This window comes from Pinus tabuliformis, chromosome 6, assembly GCF_031772625.1.
Source record: "Pinus tabuliformis cultivar Carrire ecotype Pingquan chromosome 6, CPIR1, whole genome shotgun sequence".
Classification (NCBI taxonomy): domain Eukaryota; kingdom Viridiplantae; phylum Streptophyta; class Pinopsida; order Pinales; family Pinaceae; genus Pinus; species Pinus tabuliformis.
In genome coordinates this window covers 1,502,063,028-1,502,085,468 of record NC_142292.1, presented here as the reverse complement: position 1 = coordinate 1,502,085,468, position 22,441 = coordinate 1,502,063,028, and positions in this window count along the sequence as shown.

The following is a 22,441-nucleotide window of genomic DNA, read 5'->3' as shown; positions in this document are numbered from 1 at the left end:
ATGAAAACAATAAGCAGAAAAGGAGGAATATAAATCACACATAACACAATATTTCTCCGGGGAAAAAAACTACTAAAAAACTCAACTATATATATATATATATATATATATATATATATATATATATATATATATATATATTGCATTAACCAGAAGATCTTAGAAGAAAATACAATTCTTGTTCAACCTGAACCATTCATGCACTAGTACAATCTATCTCACTCCTTCACAAACTTGCTCAAGCCAACACTTAGCCAATTCTGCTTCCTGCCAAGCCCCTACTTCCTTACGCAGTTCATGATAGAATTAGCCCATATTTAATTGGGAAATCCACTCTCCATAACTATGCAATCCATCCATAGGACCTCATCTAATTGCATGTACCATATGTACGACTTGGAAAATTATACAACTGATAGTACATTATTTCTGAACTCTAAGCTCAACTAGGTCTTCCTTTGAACTTACATGCATGAGTTATTTATGAGTGAATATTCAGTTAAATGGTGTGGTATTGAAGGTGCATTGGTGCCCGTCCCCACTACTATACCTCCTACTAGTTCCTCTAATAGTTAGAACTAGTTTAACTAAATATAATTGAGTTAAAATGAGATACAATTACAACTCAAAATAACTCAACCTGGGCTCGTAAAATTTTGGGATCAGTTTACATGAATCTAGATAGACTTCCAACTCAAATTTCCTAAGTTAATTAAGTCAATCTAACTTAATTAACTATTACAAGGTTCTATGAGAATAGGGTGTTGATTTAATTCAAAATTAATTCAAGGACAAATTAACACCCCCTCTCAATAAGAAATGGATTATCTCCTACCCTGATCCCGCCTCTATGAAAATAGAATTATCATCTTGTAAAAATGCTACATTCTACTCCTCTATGGGAATGTACTCTAGCAAAATAATTACCTTCTACACATGATCTCGAATATGATGATACTTGATATCAATATGCTTGGATCGATCATGAAAAACTAGATTCCCAGGGAGTTTGATACAAATATGATTGTTACAATAAATAACAGTTGGATTCATCTGTTGACCAAACAAACCAAAAAGAATCCTCCTTATCTAGATAACCTCACAAGTTTCTTGACTAGCAACCATGTACCCTGCTTCTGTTGAACTCAGTGTGTTAACACCCAGGTTGTTCCCTTTGACTCCTGAGGGAATACGGCCGGGGTAACCACTAACCAAGCTTTGGATTACAGGTTCTAGCCAACCTGTAATCAGAGAGGGCTCTCTCTTTTAGTTTTTAACTTTGTTCTTGAGGATCTTAGGCTAGTTATGAGGTGAGGGTTTGGTTTAAAATTTTGGTTGAGTGATGTCTTTCAGTATCTAAGATGAGATCTTCAGACAGTTTCAGTCCATTGGGCAATGGAGTCTGTGATTATGGGTTGTTTGAGGTATTGAGTAAGATTGCTTAGAACTGCAGGGCCTTTAGATATGTCATGGAACAAACTTAAAATTGTGGTGATGAAATATGATTAGCCAGTGAAAGGCAATTAAGAGTTTTTCACTAAGCTGGTGATGTGAGAAAGAGATATATCACCCAGGAGCAGATTTGAATTCCTGAATAATAGTCACTGTGAAGTTTTAGTCTGAAGGTGAAGCAGTTAAGAATTACACTTTCATAACTAATACTTAGAGGAAAACATTCATAATAGCATAGATTGAGTTCAGGGTGTTTAATGAACAAATCCTGAAACTATTCTTTTTCTGTGCTATTAAACTGTGAAATATAAAGCATGAACGGATTATGAAAGAATGAAATACATAACAAAAGAGTTCAAGAAAACTTATTGTGCCATAAAATACGCAGGAATCTTGTAGCAGTAAGCCATCACACCGCAACACATCAAACAACTCAGAACTTTGGAAATTCCATCAACTCTCTGTATTAAAACTCTGAAAATTTACAGCATAGGTTCTTTTCAAGAGAAAATCAACAACCCCTGCAAGCTTATGCGAGGGGAAATATATACAATCGGTTTTACAAAATATCTGAATCGCTGAGTCATTTGTTCAATAACTGCGCTCACCAACTTTCAGAATAGCAGATAAGAAAGTTATTGCTATTCTAAAGATACAATGAATACCCTTTAGTTCTGTCAGAAACCTTTTTGACTTTTGGAGGCCACTGAGTCGGTTGAGCGCTCTGCATTAATTCTGAATGATGTGCCTTTAATGCTCTGTCGTGCTGTAGCTTTCTCGGCCCTGTCATCTGCATCTGTCGGGGTTGCTTTGGTGGCCGAATTGGTTTGCTGAGTTGGCTCAGTCCACTCTTTTACTGTCATGGTGAATGTATCAACTGTCTGAACATGATGACTTATATTTTTTATGAAAAAACTTGATGAAGACCTGTTGGCTCACAGCAATATCTGTATCATGCTGGTCCACCATTCCTGTGTAGGCAACTGATGCCTCAAAATTGTGCCTAATGTTTCATCTGCCTCAGTATATTTGAAGTAATTAGGAGGCACTTCAAACAGATGCCCGATTTCATTCATGATAATTTTTTTTTTCTATTTTCTCATAGAGGCTCTGCCCAGATGCAGGCCCTGCTTCCTCTGGGATACTTGATCTTGCAGTGATCTGATTGGTGGAAAATGTATTCACCCTTTTAGCATAATTTTCATGGGATAGTAGCCTTCCTACGCTGTTCAGTAAGCTAGGAAGGCCTCTGCTGTGCAATGCTGTGAATTTATCTGTGAATTTGTTTACTTCTGTTTGCATCTCCTGGCACCTTCTATCCAATGTCTGCACCAGATTTCTCAAAGTGAGGACCCTCTTTATCAGCAAGATGGTGTCAGTTCTATTGGTGATTCCTATTGCTGCCAGCTGAGGGCCTGTGCGGTTATTGAGAACATTGATCATTCTATTGGCTATCTCAGACATAGTGCCTAGAGATGCCCTTGTTCTTTGGCTTTCCTTGTGTGCCCTGCCTATGAGCTCCATGTGCTCATGGATAGTTTCTATGTACTGCCATTGATCTGTTATTGATTGGCCAATGTTGGCCCATAGGACTTTCTTAATCTCAGCCACAACCTTGTCAAGGGAGATCTCTTTCTCTAATTCTTTTATCTTTTTCTCCAGAGCTTTAACTTCCCTTGTTCTTTCAGCTACAGTTTGTTTTGATTTGTCATATTTTTCATTCACTGTGGCCAATTTCTCCTTGGCTTCATTTAGTTCAGCCATCTGGGCCTCTAGAACTTGAATCTCTTTCATCATCTTCTGCATGTCAAGGCTTGGAGCCTGCTCTGATGTTGTTGCTGGTGCTGATGTTGTTGGACCTGTTTCAGCTGTCTGTCCTGTGGGAGGAGTGATGATTTGAGGGGGCTCCTCAAGGTTGATCACTGGCTGAGGGGGCTGAGATGTTTGGCCTCCTTCTCTCTGCTGCAGGGCTGCCTGTAATGCAGCCTCTGTTTCTACTAATTTTCCTTCTGTTTGGACCAGCTGCTTGTGTAGTGTTAGCAGCATGGCTGCCACATCCTGGTCCTTCCTCTGCTGAGCAACCTCTTCTGTTTGAGGGTGAAGGGTTGCTGGAATTTTTACCATCTTTCTCAAAGCTGCTATATCTGCATCTCTTTCTTTTAGCAGTGCTTGTACAGCTTTGGGATCCTTTGGGTCATGCCCAAGCTCTATAATAATATCTTCCAAAGACCTGATCCTATTGTCTTTGGCCTGAGAGGATGCCTTCTCCAACTCAAGTTGGGCAGTTGTATTGTGCAGACTGTTTTGCAATTTATGTGCCAGGAAGGTCTTGTCTGCAAGAGTTGAATAGACCATCTCACCCGTTTGCTTGTGAAGCTCTATCTGGTCCATTGGGTGGATGTCTTTTGCAAGTACTTCAAGGTTGGTCCTTATGTAATCTGCAGCTGACTGTGGATGCAGCATAGTAGGCATGAAATGACTCATGGTCATTTTTCCCTCTGTTATGTCATATGCTGACATAAGCCTTTGTTGGTTTGTGGGAGCCATTTTTAGCAAGTGATTATACAGCTGGAGCCTGACTGGCTCATTTCTCTTCTTGATGTCAATAAACTGCTGCTTTATGCCTGATTCAACTCTCCTTTGCTGGCTTGAGGAGCTGACCTCTCCTCCAAGGGTTCTTTCTTGTTTCTGCTGAAAGGAACTGGCAGATGCCTCCATACTAGGGGGCCCATGCCCAAGGATTGCCCAATAGGCATCTCTTCTTCAGAAAGGGGATTTAATCTTTGCCTTTTCTCCCCTTGATTTGTGGATGTGATGAGGGGGGTTTCCTGCTCTCTATCCGTCTTCCTGCTTCTTTCTTCGTTTAGTGGAGTTTGGAGGACCGAGGCCTCCACTGTCGTTTCCTGCCTAGGAGGCACATTTTCCTAAGCCTGCTGCTCTGTAGATATTGGGGCCTCAGCTGTTTTTTCTTGCTGCTTAGGCTGTTCGTTTTGTTGTTCTGCTGTAGGGGGTGGCTGTTCCTGCTCCATCTCTTTTTCTTTACCTTTGCTAGCAGCCTGAGAAGTAGTTTGAGCTGCTGGGCGAGGGGCTGTAGAGGAAGAGGCAACTGCTCTAATCCGAATATGATAAGAAGAAGAAACCTGTTCACAATTTTCCAAGTCAGCTTCCTTCTCAAGTTTCTTTGCTTCTCTTTGTGCTATTTCTTCTCTAGTACTTACCTCTTCTAGAGTGCCCTCTTTCCATCTTAATAGATTTGCATATTTTTCAATATGAGGCAACCTGACATGATCATAACTAGCCATCTTATATTTGACCCTTCTAAGACTAATGAAGTGATTGGGGTCATAGGGTGACCAGAGGAAACTGATTTGCAATTGGAGGCCCTCTAGGATCTTATCTGCTTCTTTCCATCCTTCTTCCCTTTTATTATAAAGAAATGGGCCTAGCTGGTTTCTGATTTTGAGGTGTACCTTCTTGTTTTTGCTGTGGAAATGGACCATGTCTGCATTTCCAAACTGCCTGAAATACTCTAAGGAAAAGAGTCTCATAGGGACATATCTTGGCAGTCTATATGGGGCTAATTCACAGCCATATATTCTGATCACTGTATGGTTTTGCTAAAAGTACCAATCCCCAATGTTGTAGGCCTTTGAGAGCTGGAGAATCCTTTGCATCTCATCTGTCAATCTTGGAGGAGGGGTACCCAATAGCAAGGACATAGCTGGATGGATAAAGAGGTCTATGAATTCACAGTAGCTGTATGGTGAATAAGATGTGTGATGAAAGACTGAAGTCCAAAATACCACAGACCTTGGGTTTCCCTGAGCATAAAACTTCTTGAGAGTAATAGGGAAGCCATCAAGTTGATAAAATAGGAACAAGTGATAGATGTATGAAGTGTATCTAAACACCTTTTCCCTCTCTAGATTCATCAATTGCTCATGAATATTATTGGCAATGTATGCAGCATAATCGTAGTGAACAAAAGGAGGCATTCCAGGGGAGAAGATAGACATCATTGCCAGAATGGTTTCATCAGCATCCTCAGCTGATCTGTAACCCAGGACATAACTGATCAAATCCACAAGCAACTTGCCCAACTCATTGAAATATACATTTCATATAGGAGGGGTCCTCACAATTTGAGAGCCTGATTCAATGAATAGCTGATTAATCTTTATGATTTGGGCACTAGACAGCTTGCCTCCTTTCTTTAGCAAGTCCATCATGGAAAGAGGAGTCAATGGCTTTGTAGTGTGAAAGTGCAGCATTTGATTTATAGCCTCAGGGGTGACATGGAACAAAACTGAACCTGAGGAATTGAGGACAGCTCTTTGACATGGGTCATAGTTGGCACTGCATCTATGAATTAAATCTGGAAGGACATTGACTTGAGGGAGGTTATAAATGGGCAGATTGGAGTCCCAAATCCCTAGAATATCAGTTCCACTGAGGTGCTTGGCCTTCAGCTCATTGAGTACATGAATATTATATTTGGTGTCCATTGAGAGTGTTTCTGTCATCTGGTAATCTCTATCACCCAGGGTCCGCCATTCTAGCTCTCTGTGTGGGGCATTCAAGGGTGGAATGTTCAATGCTACTGGTGTTTCCATGGTCAATTGGTATTCTGAAATGTATTTGAACTTGTTTCTCTGGGCAGGGAAACACAGAGCAATATTTTTTGCAGAAGTAAGGCAATTTGCAGGGGAAGCAGGGTGAATTATGGGGAGAACAAATTGAAATGCTCCCAAGAAAGTCTAATGAGAAAATGCTGGGACTAAAAAGTTGTTTTCCTGGTGAACTCGTGCAGTAGAGGTTTCAGTTTGCGACTGCGCAAACAGGCTGTAAATTTGTGAAAATGCAGCTCAATAGGGACTTCTGTAAGTAAATTCAGCCTTACAGCTGAGGATAAATGATGTTCATAGAGGATTTGCTGGTAATTACAGTGATTTATGTCTCTTTTCTCACTTGTTTTGGTGAATTATACAAAAAACCAGGCGCGGAGGGGAAACTTGGATAAATACCTGGTGAACTCTGGCAATGGTGGCAAGTGCAGGCAAATTGAGGGCGCCCACGGTCTTTAAATCAATTTCTGCAGGTTGGCGACGAAATGGTCGTAAATTGCATGCAGAGAGCACAAATAGTTCTTTTGGCAAAAATGAGAAAAAACGCGAATTTTGGTGAAAATATGGACATTTTGGGCTATTGGCGCATTTTTTGGATGACGTCAGCATGACATCATCGGGTGGGGTCGGGTACGGCAGGGTGACGTGGCAGCCTGTGAGTGGTCCACGGGGACTGATGAGGTGGCGGACAGGTCAGAGCGATGGCGGGCCGGGCGCTGATGCGACGCTGACTTGGCATGACGTGGGCGGGCGGTAAACCAAAGCGATAAGCTGTAATTTTGGACCGCTTATTATACGGGGGTGGTATTGGCAGGCGGCCTCCCGATATAACCTAGGAGTGACGCGTGGCACTGCCCTGACGTCACCCTCTGACACTTTTCGGGTGCTATAGTCCGGACATCGGGGGCGGCCCGATATTGATATGGGCCGTCGGATGGGAAAGCCCAGATCCGACGGTCGACGGGTTATAAAAATGATAGGACGATACGGCAGCGGGGTGAGCAATAATTTATTATATTTCTTGAAATGTGCGCCCGGGCGGGACTTTGGACTTCGGCGGATTTTTGGGTTTTTCAATGTTTTTTGTGAAATGCGCTTTGTAACCAAAAACTTTGGATAGGCGGCAAAGGTGGGTTTTTACAAGGTTTGTTGCAAATAGGGCGGGTAAAGCATTGTGAAGGGGTTGTAACGGAAAAAAGGGTAGGGCTTAGGTTATTAAACCAACCAGGGGTCAGTTTAATCCCTGACTTTACACAACCACATACAACAAGACTTTATTTCTGCATGGTTTTCCAATATTTGAGCATATGGCTATAATGCCAAAGGGGAGGGAATATACATATTTTTTGGGGTTTTATACACCATAGTGCTATAGTAATAGGGAAAGGGGAACATAGGGAATTAAGCATAGATAGAGTTAGTGGTTAGTATTGGATGGAAGGTATGGAGAAGAGGATGCAAAGACTAAGTTTTATAGGAAACAAACTTAGTTAGTAGAGTAGATCAAAATGAAAAGATTTTTACACAGGAAATGTGGCTCTTTATGCAACAAGGATCAATCAATGAGTTTGTTTTCTCTCATGAGCAAAGGTGGTATTGGGATGTTAGCAAGGAATGTGATGGGGGATGATTGGAAAGTTAGACATGCTTCATTTTGTTGCTGCAAAACTGCTGAATAAGAGATCTGCACTGGCACCATGTGTTTCCTTTGCTTAGGCCAGTGATATGAAAGAAATCATGCTTCTGCAACCCCATCTACCTAGCCACTCTATTGCCTAGCATTTTTTGTTACTTCAAAGAGGGTGCACTTAGACTTGCAAACCCTTATGTGCCTTTTCTTTTCCTTTGGCTTATTCTTTTGATTTTCTATCTAAGGCTAGCCTTATTGCTTCCAAGGCCCCAGATTAAACAGTTGGGAACCTTCATTCTCTACCTAACTACTTTATCTGCCAAGATTGAACAGTTTGGACAGATTTCTTTCTCTAATCTACAACAAAAATTGAAACATGGCATGACCCAGCTTAGACTGTTGGATCACCCATTCAGAAGTAGGACAACATCAACCAACTGTAGATATGTGTCTTTCACAATAATATGAGATCTTTGCATCACCAAAGTAGATCATATTGGCACTTCCCCTACCAATCATGAAAAATGAAACCTATTGGTATAGGTAGCTAACACAGTGCAACTGATCTCTATTTCCTACTATTCCAAGAAAAAATAGATGACCCAATACTAAAGATCCCACCTAATGTGCTCTTCCTATCGGATGGACTCCCTTCCCAATTTGCATCACTGAAGCCTTGAAGATTCACTCCCTCTGTATCTCAACACATGTTTGGCTACCATCCAATACAACTTGGTCGACTTAACCATCACTTGACAAAGTTATTTAATTGCATAACACAAGTCTAGTCGTGAGTTCACCAAATACATGAGTGAACACATATGCTACTTGTATATGGTAGCTTGCATCACTTCACCATAAGTAGATCCTCCTTCCTCCATTTACCTGCCAGAGGAGTTTCCATGGGATTATTGCTCTCCATGTGGAACCTTTTAAGGATCTCGTTGGCATACTTGCCCTGAGAGACAAAAAGTTGTTCATCACCTTGCTATACTTCCATACCCAAAAATTAGTGCATGAGCCCTAATTCCTTCATTTTAAATTCTGTTGGAAGAACCTCTTTACAAGACTTGATTAGCTTATCATCACTTCTCAGAATCAAACCATCGACATATAAAACAATAATCAACAATTTAACTTCAACCAAAATATGGTAAAGGTTTGCATCTACTTCACTTTTGGTTAATCCCAACCTAGTGAAATACCTACCGATCGTAGTGTCCCAAGAATGGGGTGCTTGTTTTAGCCCATTCAATGCTCGCTTGAGTCAGCACACATGAGACTCTTTGTTGAAGGTCTCAAATCCTTTAGCCTACTCAATATACATGTCTTCTTTAATCATGCCATTGAGGAATGTTGTCTTTACATCCATCTGATGGATCTTCCATCCTATATGTGTTGACACTATTAGAATGGATCTAATTGATGAGTACCTTGATACAAGAGCAAAATTTTCATCGTAATTAACCCCGTCCACCTAAGAAAATCCTTTGGCCGCAAATCAGGACTTGTGTTTATCCACACTACCATCTGTTTCTTGCTTGACCTTGTAAATCCATCTAGAAGTCACCACTGACTTGTGTTACAGTATTGGGACCACATCCTAAACATTGTTCTTGAAAATGGAGTCATACTCCTCAACCATGACATCAACCAAAACTGGTGGCTACATTACGTCCACAAAAGAGGATGGCTCAGTATCTACACATCTGCTCATTAAAACTATGTAGCTTGTGTACCTCTCTAGTGACCTCCTCTGCCTGCATTGCAATATGGGTGCTCCCACATTCTCTCTAGAATCATGTAATAAATTTTCATCCTCTTTGGTGCACTTTATCCCATCTTTATAAGACTCTACATGAGTGGGTCTATCTAATCCCTGATCCTCTTCACATGGCTAATCCACATCATCCTGAGGTTCATCATTTGGAGCTAAAATCTACTCAACTACATGTAGCTGAAACTGCATATCAAGGAAATATCTCATGGCCTTCTCTTCATCGAATTTTACATCTGTGTGAACCACTGTCATCCTATTGGCTGATAGGTAGAGCCTATAGTTGTGAGGTGTATCAATGTACCCCACAAATATCCCCAACTTTCTTGTTGGCTCAAACTTCTTTCGTGCATATTTCATTAAATGGAAGTAGACTGATGAACCAAAAATCCTGAAGTCTCTCACATCTGGTTTCTTCCCTAAAAAAGCCTCTTCCAGTGTACTCATCCCAATAATTCGATGAGGGCTTCTATTCTGCAAATAAATAGATATGTTTCATACCTCAGCCACAAGTGTAGTGGTAGGCCCTAATCATACAACATCGCCTATGTCACTCCTACAATTATTTTGATTTCCTTTTAGCCAAACCATTATGTTATGGGTTATTAGGTGTTATCAACTCTTATGGAATGCCTTCTGATGCACATACGTTTTTGAGCTCATTCGACACATACTCTCCACCATTATCACTCTTGAGAGCTTTAACTTTCCTGCCATTATCTTTCTTGATGAGTGCTTTAAATTCACAAAATTTTTCAAAAGTGTGATATTTGTTCTCCATGAATAATAGCCAACACTTACAAGAAAAATCATCAACAAATATAACATAATACATGTGCTTGGCCATGGATGCTGTCGAGAATGGTCCAAACACATCTGAGTGAACTCGATTGAGGATCAGTTGTGCTCGACTGTCATTTTCATGAAAGGAAGATTTGGTGTATTTTCCCAGAGTACACACTTTGCATGTGTCTACCTATTCTAATGTACCTTTGGGAGGACTAGTAGAAATTTGCCTCATGATCTTCAAAGTGCCATGGTGCAAGTGACCCAACCTCCTATGTCACAACTCACTGATGTCTCACCTCTACACCTTCTCTTCTTTCATACTCAAGGCAACACAATCTTCTACCTCCAACTTGTAGAGGTTCTTCACTTGAACCCCTATCCTCTTTACCTATCATGTGGCTATGTGATGAAGGAACGCCTCTACCTTAATAAATATCACTTCATAGCCTCTATCCTCCAACACTGCAACAAATACCAATTTCTTCTTCAAACCAAGAACATACATAACATCTCACAAAGTGAGGGGAGAACACGAACCCTCTAAAAGGTAACTATATCGATATTGGTAGCACTATACCTCTCATCATCACCCATCTCTATATGCATTTGGAGATCTTTCTCCTCCAAGTTACTGAGTAGCTCTTTGTTACCAGTCAAGTGGAAAGAAGGTCCATTATCTAGGTACCACACACTACCCATTATCGATGACACCATAAAAGTAATGAGGGTAAAGTCCAGTTCGAATTGTGAGGCAAGGGCCTAAATTATCCACTCCTCCCAAGGGCTTATTACTAGCCTTCTTGAGTGGATACTTTGTGGGAAAATGTCCCATATCGTAGTAGTGAAAGCACTTTATTTTCAAAATGTTCTTCTTCTTTCTGCCCTGACAAGAATCTTATTTGGAATGGGATGACTTCCACTTCCCTTTCTTTCCCTTACCTGCTAAGGCATAATTATTGTCATCATCATGCTTTTATGAGGATTCATGTCTGGTGTTCTGCCGAATCCCTTCTTGTACCAAATCGGACCACAACCGCTCCAATCTGGTAGCTTCTCTCTCCCATTAACTGAGTCCTCGTAACTATGTTAGCTCTTAGGAAGTCCTATAAGAGCTAGGATCACCATATCCTTTTTGACAACAGTAATCCTGACACTTCCAAGCTTATCCCGACAATGGGTGAACTTGGTCAAGTACATCGGAATTGAGTCACCCTTATCCATCCTGATATTTCTGAGTTTGTCCTACAGTGCCAACTTCCTATAGTCACTGCTATTTTGAAACAGGTCTATAAATGCCTTCCACAATGGGTATGGAGTTTCCTTACCATGGAGACTCGAGAAAATGTGGTCTCGATCTCTTAGGGTAATCCTTCTCGCTTTTTCCACACACTTTCTCCATTCAACCATATGTTTAGCATCATATCTTGAAGGCGTAGGAATGTCATTATCTATGAATTCTTTGAGGCTATTTTCTTCTAGCACGTCCTCCATCTTGTTCTCCCAAGGTATGTAATTCAAGATGCCCTCTAGGGCATACTCAAGTCTCAAACCATGGAATGAAATATTGCTAACTCTGAAGTATGAACTTTCAAATTCGATTTCACTTACACACCAAACTCAAATTCTCCTCTTCTATACTATCTTAAGCTCTAGTACCATGTAGATTTTTACTTGTAGATTCAAAAGCTTATGTGATATGCTAAAACACAAGGCAAGAATCTACTCTACTCTTCAGTGCAAACCAAAATTAATTGATGAAAACAATAAGCAGAAAACGAAAAATATGAATCACACATAACACAATATTTCTCTGGGGAAAGCAACTGCTAAAAACTACGACTATATATATTGCATTGACCAAAATATTTGAGAAGAAAATACAATGCTTGTTCAACCCAAATAATTCCTACACTAGTACAATATATCTCACTCCTTCACAAACCAGCTGTTACACAAAAATATCGTCACCACGATTATTTGCGGTCAGTATGGGTCTATCATCACTTGTACTATCCTCCTAAGCAAGTCTCAGACCTCAGCTCTTCAAGTCAACCTTTGAAAATGAGAGAAAGACATTGAAAATCAACAAAGCTCTGGTTCCACACTTTCTCTCACTGTTGCCTGCGGTCCCGCACCCCCTATTTACAAAAATTGCGGACCTGCCCTCTCTGTCCCTAAAGGAGTGGTTGCGGACCCTTGTGAAAGTCAAAAAGGCACAATTTTTTTCTAAAAAACTCACTTTTGGTTAATTCTAGATGATTCTAGAAGGAATTTTGACGTGGATTGGTCGCTCTTAGGCGGTTCATGCATCCCAAAAGAGAAGGAGCTAATCCCTTGATGAGAGGAGCTATCCCTTTGAAGGAGGGCTTTATCCCTTTGAAGGAGGACCTAGTAACTTCCCTCCATTGCACTATAAATTAATGCATTGGGGTGGTTGCTAGGGAGGTTAGAAGTTGAACATTTTTGAGGGTAAATGCTGGTGGAATTGAGACTTCCTAGTTAAGCTTGAGAGGAGAGATCACATACCTTTTTGGCTTCATTGGGAAGAGAGTGAAACTTGTCAAAGTAGAGGAGACTTCTTGTTGGACCCTGGGAGGAGCTTGTACAACATGAAGGAACAGGTTGTAAAGTTCTTCTTTGATTTGGATTAATACAATCAGATTCATTTTTCTCAACAAATTGTCTTATGTCATTTGTTTCATGACTTCCTTGATCTTCATGTTAAATATGCTTTACGATATTGGCTTTTCAGGTGATATTCAATTTGTTTGCTTGTTTGTGTTTACAGATTCGTAACAAGGGAGCTCATTTGGATCAAAGGAGCGAGGCTTCAACAAACTTGCATTGGACCCAAGGTAGGCCTAAAACACTTGCTTGCCTTTGTTTATAAATGCATATTTAGAGAAAGATAGTTTTTGATTGGATTTCTTGTCACTAGATATCGTTAGATTCTAGGAAGGTCTATCTTGTCCGCAAGATCGACTCATTCAGTGTGACAAAATGGCGACTCCACTGGGGACTTGATTTTTTCCTTGCTTTTGCTTTGACCTGAGAAACTATGTTTTTGTTTCTGTTTTTGGCTTGTTGTGTGTGGAATTGGGTAGATTTAGTAGATCTAGGATTTTTTTTTTTTCCATAACTTTGGGAAAGGACCGCACCCTAGGCTTTTGACACAGTGCGGACCTATCCGCGCTTTTACTTTTAGCACAGAGCAGTACCGCACCTATGTTAACTGTGGGCCTGCAGACCCTGTCAAAATTTTGGAAAACCTAAGATTTTCTCTGTTAGTCAGCTTAGTTTTTGTTTATATGTTATTATCCCCTGCCCAGACCTACATATAACCTATCAGAAGCTTTCCTTAGGTTAATTTCATTGGTGTTAGGGTTTTAGGTGAAATTCCTAGAAGTTTTGGTTGTTGGGTTTGGTTTTCATTTTGGTCTTGTAGTAGCTCTGAGCTTAGAAGCTGTAGAAGCCTCAGATCACCTTGGTTTTTACCAGCCTTCTTATGAGTTTGACCATTTGCAAAATCTACCTTTGATTGAGGAATCCACTTTGTGTTTTCTCTTTACGAAACTTCGAAAATCTTGTGTTAAAAGTTTGGATTTCATTTTTAGAAAAGAAAACAAAAATTGGTTGTTTTTGACTGATTTGTGATTCTGCATAAATTGGTCCTTAGTTTACATCTAGCTAAGTAAAACATCCTTGAAAAAGACATCTTGTAAGCTTTGACTTCAAATAGGTTTGTATAGTTTATAGATCTCAAGATTAGTCATTTCCATAGTTTTGAGTGTTTTATAAAAAATAAAAAAAAATCTCTTTTGGAAAAAGTTTGTTTTTGTAGTGGTTGAGTGTTTTGAAAGAAAAGGGAAATTTTTGTGAAAATAACTAGTTGTCTCATTTTGAGTGCACTGGAAAAGACAAAAATCTCTTCTTTTAATTTGTTTGTTAAGGAAGATTTGTGTTTACAAGTATTTGCATTCTCAAACTCTTTCCTAGCTAGAAGTTCATTGAAGGGAAAAGATTGCTTAATCATCTTAAGTGCATTTTTTAGTGATTTCGAGTCGAGTCTTGATACCACGAGTTTCATCTCCGCACCTCTTGACTTAAGCAAAAACCAATAAAAATAAGGCTTAAAGTAAAATACATCTAGTAATATTTTTATTTCTAGGGCTCTGATACACCAACATAGCTTAGGCTAGTGTCTTGGAGTAGGGAGTAATTAACTCTCCAAGACAGTAAAACAAACAAGTAGTTGTATCTTGCGGTAGGAGAGAAATCCAATTGTTGCATTTATGCTCTGGGAAAGCTCCTCTTAAAGGAGAAGCACGAGATCATGTCCGAACCAGTGTGGGAATCAATCCTTCCTCATTGGGAACGACGCGAGATATTCACGTATTAAAAACGGTAAACCTCGGATTAACCATTGTCGAGGAGCCTGGGGTCACTTATTGGTAAACCTTGGATTATGTCAACAAGCCTTCAAGGGGATTGAGCTTGTTACTCTGCCCTTGCATGTGTATCAGTTCGTAGACTGTTCCCCCAGGTATATTTGTTTCCTTTGGTAACCTTAGTGACCATATTCTTTTGGATTCTTCCTAAGGTGACAGTGGTGGGAAGATCCCATTGTACCTGGAGTAGACGTCGGCTAGACTCACTTGGATTTTGTAGGGGGTTCTCTTCACTCGAGATGGTTTAGTGGAGAAACTTGTGCTAGTCTATTCATTAAGCAGGTTTCTAGGGTAACTGTTCCAACCGCCATTTCTGTATTAAACTCTGCGACGTTGGGCTTCATCACCAACTAGTGCTTTCAGTACGGAAAGTTACTGTTTGTGTGTGTTTGATCTCCTAAATTATTTAGGCGTGTGATTCAAATTTGTTTGGTTCTTTAGATGCTTTAGGTGGTTTTCATTGAGATTTTACTTTGTTTGCGTGTGAAGTAGTTAAATTTTTTTAATCGTGGCTGAATTACCGAAGACGTCCTGTAGACTTCAGGGCCAACCTCCTGAGTTTTCATCGAGCCAGCCTGAAGGGTTAAGAGCCCTCGTAACTCCTAGAGACAGTAGAGTTGGGTCACCTGAAGAAGGAGAGTTTTCTTTGGTGATACATCCTGATTTTCAAGCTTTAGTAGTAGATTATAATCCACAATCAGTGTCAGTTTCTGAAGTTACTGGTAGCTTTTCATCTACTAGTGATATAGGTGAGGAACCTGAAATATCCGAACCTGAAAGTGAATTTGCTGCTACTCCAACATCGGGGTTTACTTCTCTAGCTTCTAGTGGTCCTGGTTCACCTAGGGTAGAAAGAATAATTACCAAAAATCTTCCTTCTGGACTTATAGCTATCGAAGAACTTGCTACTCCGGAAGAAGAAGTAGGCATCCCTATCCCTTAAAATCAACCTGCTATTGAACTAAGGAAGCGTGAATCAATTTTTTACAGTCCACCTAGGAGCAGTGCTTGGTATCTTTCTTTGACTAATTTCTTGGAAAACCCAGGGCTAAGTTTTTCACCACCTCGTGTTCCTTATCACCCAACACCTAGAGGTTACTATCCTCTGTTAAATATGTCAAGACAATCGTCCATGTTTACTCAATCACCAGAATCTTTTTTGTACGGCGGTCCTTCTGTTCCCTTTGGGTATCAGTCACTTTCTGGTACTTTTTCGGGAGCATCTCCTCAACCCATTGAACAAGGGTTATTAACTAGAAGTAATGGTACTAAGCCGTTGAGTGTAGAAGATATTCTCATGATGTCAGGTACTATTCCTAATCCTCAACCTCAAGGTGGCCAGTTATCGCCTGGGGGGCAGCCTCAAAATCCTCAATTATCGCCTGGGGGGAACCTCAAGGTACCCAATTTGCGCCTGGGGGGAAACCTCAAGGACAGTACATACCTACGGGACAGTACGTTCCTCAAGGTCAACCCCAGACTCAATATGTACCCCAAGGTCAACCCCAGTATCAATATGTACCTCAAGGTCAACCCCAGTATCAGTACGTGCCTCAAGGGTATCAACCCCAAGGTCAGTACTCAAACCAAGGTTTCCAACCACCCTCTGGTCAATCATATGTTCAAGGAACGGGAAATGTACCTTTGAATTATCAACCCTACCCTTAACCCAGTTATGGTCCTCGGTATTCTCAACCAGTTATGGGTCCATACCCCAGAATGAATTTAGTGTGGGATCCATCACAAACTCAACAGGTCTTGCAATCGAATGTACAGTTGTCATCTCAAACTGGACAACCCTTAGTTTCTGGTTCACCCCAGAAACCTGTCCAGTCTACCATTCAAACTTCTGTACCTTTGGTAGTTTCTCAGCCTGGGCCTAGTATGCCTCGTACTCCGCCTCAAATGGCTGCTGCAACTACCACAACATCTGTTCAATCTACCCCACCTACTTATGGAGTATTGACAGCTCCGGTTTCTACTGTTCCTGTATCTACTCCTCAGACATCTTTACCTCCGTCTGGAGCCACAATTCAAACTTCGGTTCAGATGCCTGTAGGACAACTTGGTTCAAGTACGGTTGTCACAAGTCAGCCACAATTTACTTATCAACCGTACCAGGGACAATACCAATTCGGTCCTGCTGTGCAGCAGCCAGTCTATCAGTATCAACCGTACCCTGGGTACACATATCAACAACCTCAACAACCCCAGTACAGTCTGGTTAATCCTGGTTTTTCAGGAGGATACAATATCCCAAATGCAATTCCTATTCCTAGTTATCCTGGATATCCTCCTCCTGGGGCTGGTCTCATGACCCAGAGTTTTAGGGACCCTAATCATCAGTTGTCATTTATCGCAACTTTGGACTTTCCTGACTTGTCGCCCCTAACGAACGATCCCATTAATTGTCTTCCGTTTTGGATGCCAATGCCGAATAAGTTGCCTAGTGATATTCCTAAGTTTGAAGGCAAATCAGGTGAGGACCTGTCAAACCATGTGATGACTTACCACCTCTGGTGTGCGTCTAACTCCATTTTAGATAATTCAATTCGTCTAAGGCTTTTCCAGCGCACTCTAATTGGTCTCGCAGCCAAGTAGTACATTGAGTTACCGCGAGGCACTTTTTATAACTTTAGTCAGTTAGCTACCTCGTTTTTAACTCATTTTCAGTTGCCAGTCAGATATGACAATGGCACGGAATTACTAACTTCAATAAAGCAGTCGACATCCACTTACATTTCAGATCACATTCATGAATGGAGACGTTGACGGCGTTTAGTGAAGGTTTTTATTCTGGATCAGATCTTAGCTGAATGGTTTGTAAAATCTTTGTTGCCAAAGATCACTGAGGATGTAGCTAAGGCCGGAGTCGTTACTGAGGAGCAAGTAATTTCTCAAGCACAGTACCTTGACTTGGTTTATACTCAGTCAGGTATGTTACACGAGAAAATCCCCGATCTTCCTAAGCAAAATCAAATCACTGCAGCTCCTTTAGGGTCTCATGCCGCTGATGGTATGATTGGTACGGTTAACACCAAAAGTAAAAAGAACTCTTCCGAGAATTCTTCTCCTATCATAACCGTGCCAGATTCCCCGATAGGAGATTCTTCCATGGAGATTTCCGCCAATATTCACGTTGTAGAGTCATCTACAACCAAATGAAAATCCGGTGGTAAGAAGAAAGGGAAGAAGAAAAATAAAATGGATAAAAATTCAAAAGCGAAACCTGAAAAAGCAGAATCCAATGATGAAAAACGCAAACCTCGTTATCCTTGTCTCATTTGTGACGAAGAACATTTTACAAGAGACTGCCCTCATTGTGCAGAGGTTGCAAAGATTGTCAAAGGTTCCCAAACACCTTCTGTTTTGAAGGGTCCTTTTCCAAGTCAAGACAGTAAGATGATAGGTTCTTCCTTGAGTGCCAATGAAGAACCCATACTGATGATGTCCCATGTTAGGATTGCGACTCGATCACATGATTATGGTAATAAAAGTCCTGTTGATGGTAAAGAAGCAGAATCTTCTCATTCTAACCCATCAACCTCAGCTCCCGGTTCCGATCCACTACAGATCGAGAAACCTAATCCAGACTTGGTAATCAAACCGCCCGCCAAGGGTATACTTCGAAAGTCAACTTTCAATCCACATGCGAGAGTGGCTCTGAACTATAACATTGTTGAGGATTTAGCTGTTTCACCCTCAGCAATGTTGGCTTTGGAAGTGCTACAATCATGTCGAGCACAGCGTAAATTACTTTTGTCGGCTATAGGAGTTGTTGACGTTCAGGACTCGAACCTAATAATTTTCGATCTAGAAAATAGTACACCACACTTACCTCATCAAATGGCTTTCGTAATCCCAGTGATAGTAAAAAACAGGCCTATTCACAGGACTGTGATTGATGAGGGAGCCTCAATGTGTATTATGTCGATACAGTGTTGGAGATCACTTGGTTCTACTTCACTAAATCAATCCCCGACAATTCTAAAGGCCTTTGATGGCCGTGGGTTTCATCCTTTTGTCATTCTACAGGATCTACCTATAGGGGTTGAAGGAAAAACTATTAATCTAGACGTGGAGGTGGTTGATGCCCCTCTAGATTACAACCTTCTCTTGGGTCGTAGTTCGTCTTACGCTATGATAGTTGTCGTTTCATCGGTCTTTCGGGTTATAAAGTTTCCTCATAATGGAAAGATCATAACAATAGACCAGTTGGATTACTTTTCATCCGACCCAACCTCTTCTGAAAGCATTCAGCATGTCGATAAAACGACTATCCCGTATAAGGATGTTGGAGTAGGACTAGTTAAAGATGCCGGTTTACTGGGAACTTTTCCTTTTACTCCGATCAACGCATCGTCTTCTTTTGAAACCATTCATATGATTTCATCAGACACCATTGTTTATGATGATCCTTGGATCGTACCTTCTGAGTCTGAGATAGACTCATTTGGTGATGTTATGCCTTTGAGTCCATATGAAATTGCATATGAGGCTGTGTAATCGTTTACCTACCCATCTTCAACCAAAATTGACTTAATGAATGTGGTCCGTGAGGAATCACTTTTCACATCAAGCTCAGATTCAACAACGTTTTCTGAACTTGTTCACTCTGATGAGCAAATTCGTGAAATCCTATGTGTAGATGATTTGCCATGGGAAGATCTCCATCACAGATCTTCATTCTTACCTGAGAATGATCGTTTTGAAAATGATTTTTCATCAATTTTTATGACTGAATATGTCAAGGAACCTCAGAATCCAATGAAAAATCCTGATTCAGAGTTAAATTTTGGAAACATCTCTCAAACTATTCCTATTGACATTTCGGTTAAGCCTGGAATTGTTGAAAACATTCATATAGGTGCCTCGTGTACAGAAGATGAAATTCAAATATATAAGGCCCTATTTCAAGAATTCCGCGACATGTTTGCTTGGTCCTATGAGGAAATGCCAGGAATTGACCCCGCAATTGTTGTTCATGAAATCAAGACTTACCCAGACGCTAAACCCATCCCGCAACGTTTGCGTCAGATTCACCCAAGAAAAGTTGCTGCTATTAAAGCAGAAGTTGAAAAATTACTCAAAGCAGGTTTCATTTATCCGATCCCGTTAACAGATTGGGTATCGAATATTGTTTCGGTTAACAAAAAGCAAGGGACAATAAGAATATGTATTGATTATAGGGACATTAATCGAGCCTGTCCAAAGGACAATTACCCAACTCCCTATATCGATCAAATCATTGATGATTGTGCCGGCAGTGAAATATTTTCCTTCATGGATGGTTTTTCCGGATACAATCAAATCAATATTCTACCTGTCGATCAACCAAAAACGGCTTTCATTTGTCTATGGGGGACATTTGCTTATTGCAAATTACCTTTTGGGCTCAAGAATGCCGGGGCAACTTTTCAAAGGGCCATGTCTTATGCGTTTCATGGCATCAAGCACATTGTGCAACCCTATCACGATGATTTGCCTGCTCATTCATTACATCGAGCTGATCATCTCATCCATTTACGAGCAATCTTTATGAGGTGTAGGAATTATTGGATTAGGTTGAATCCACACAAGTGTGTTTTCTGTATAGAAACGGGTCGATTGTTGGGGTTTGTTGTTTCGAAAGCCGACATTCACGTCGATCCCTCAAAGGTCGAAGCTATTGTTAAATTGCCTCCTACTTCGAGTCTTTGCCAACTCCAAAGTTTGCAAGGGAAAGCAAACTTTTTATGACGATTCATTCCTAACTACGCCGAGGTACAAAGGGTTTTATCTGGTTGTTGAAACAGAATACTCCATTCTATTGGGATGAGATAGCTCAAAAATCTTTTGATGCACTAAAACACGCGTTGACCCATGCACCGTTATTGCATCCTCCCAACTACAACCAGGACTACTTCTTGTACCTCGCCGCCTCTCATTCCACCATTGGAATGGTCTTAGTTCAGGAAGATGAATTCGGTACTGAACATGTGATATATACCTTAGTCGAACTTTAAATCCAACTGAGCTAAAATAGTCACATGTGGAGAAATTGGCATTGGCAGCTGTTCAAGCTGTCCAACGTTTTCGTCACTACATTTTACTACATAAAACTACAGTAATTTCTGATTGCAACCCTATCATCTACATTTTGACCAAGAAATTGCTAGGGGGCAAGTACTCTAAATGGATTGTCATCTTGCAGGAGTTCGACTTGGAATTTGAAAAATCTAAGTCTAAGAAATCTTTAGTTTTTGCGGAGTTAATGTGTGACTTCCCGCATGCTGACACGGAAACTGTGGCGGAGGAGCCCATTGCGGACGAATCCTTGTTTCTAATCAGCACTTTAGATCCGTGGTATGGGGATATCATCATTTATCTCCAGACCCAATCCTTTCGGCCAAAAATTTCAAAGTTAGAACGTCGGAAAATACGATTCCAGTGCCAACAATTCAGGATTATTAGAGATACTCTTTATCATCGTGGGGCGGACTCTATTTTTCGACGTTGTTTAACTCACGAAGAAGATGAAAGGGTTCTAAATGACTGTCACTCTGGAGCGTGTGGCGGTCATATGTCTAGGTATGCCACAACCCAAAAGATATTGCGCGCTGGCTACTTCTGGCCGTCTTTGTTTAAAGATTGTATTAATGCGGTCCAAAAAAGCCACAACTACCAAACTTTTGATCGAAAGATGCACGCTCCACCTGCTCCTCTCCACCTTATAATTTTCATTTGTCCTTTTGCCAAATGGGGTATCGATTTTATTACATGTAACCCTCACTCGGCCAGGGGGCATGCGTATATCATCCTTGCGATAGATTATTTTACCAAGTGGGCCGAGGCAATGCCTACATTTGAGGCAGATGGAAAAACAACTGCAATTTTCGTGTTCAATCATATAATTTCTAGGTTTGGTGTTCCACAAGCGATTATCACTGATCATGGGCGTCATTTTCGAAACGTTATGATGACCGAACTTACAGGCCAGCTTGGCTTGCGTCACGATAGTTCAACTCCTTATTATCCACAAGCTAATGGTCTGGTTGAATCCATCAACAAAGTTTTAGTCATCATGATCCGAAGAATCATTGGGATTCATCGGTCAAATTGGCATAACATGCTATTTTCAGCGCTTTGGGCATATCTAACCTCAGTAAAAACGTCAACAGCGTTCACTCCTTTCCAGCTAGTTTATGGTTTGGAAGCTATGTTACCCATTGAATGCGAAATCCCGTCATTGAAAATGGCCATCAAGTTACTTCCAGCCACTTCCGAAGAGGAAAAATGTTTATTATACTTGGCTCAATTAGATGAGAATCGATGTGATGCTGCATTGGTGATTGAAACTCACGCAAAACGTATGAAAGCTCAGTATGATCGAAATGTGACCCCTCGAAATTTTTCAGAAGGAGATATAGTCTTATTGTACAATCAAGCTAATGATAAGTTAGGCGCTGGAAAATTCGTTCCTATGTGGCATGGTCCCTATGTTGTCAAGCGAAAGCTAGCAAAAGGGGCCTATGAATTGGTAGACTTTGACTGGGACTCTTTAGGTAAACCGAGAAATGGTCTTTACCTGAAGAGGTATTATGCTTAAAGAATGGATATGGAGATTTTTTAGTTAGGATAGTTTTCTTTCTAGCTGGTGTATTTTAGTTTAAAAAGTTTGCTTAACTTAGAGAGTGTTTTTCATCATTATTCCTGCTTATCTTGGTTTTACTCTTGATAT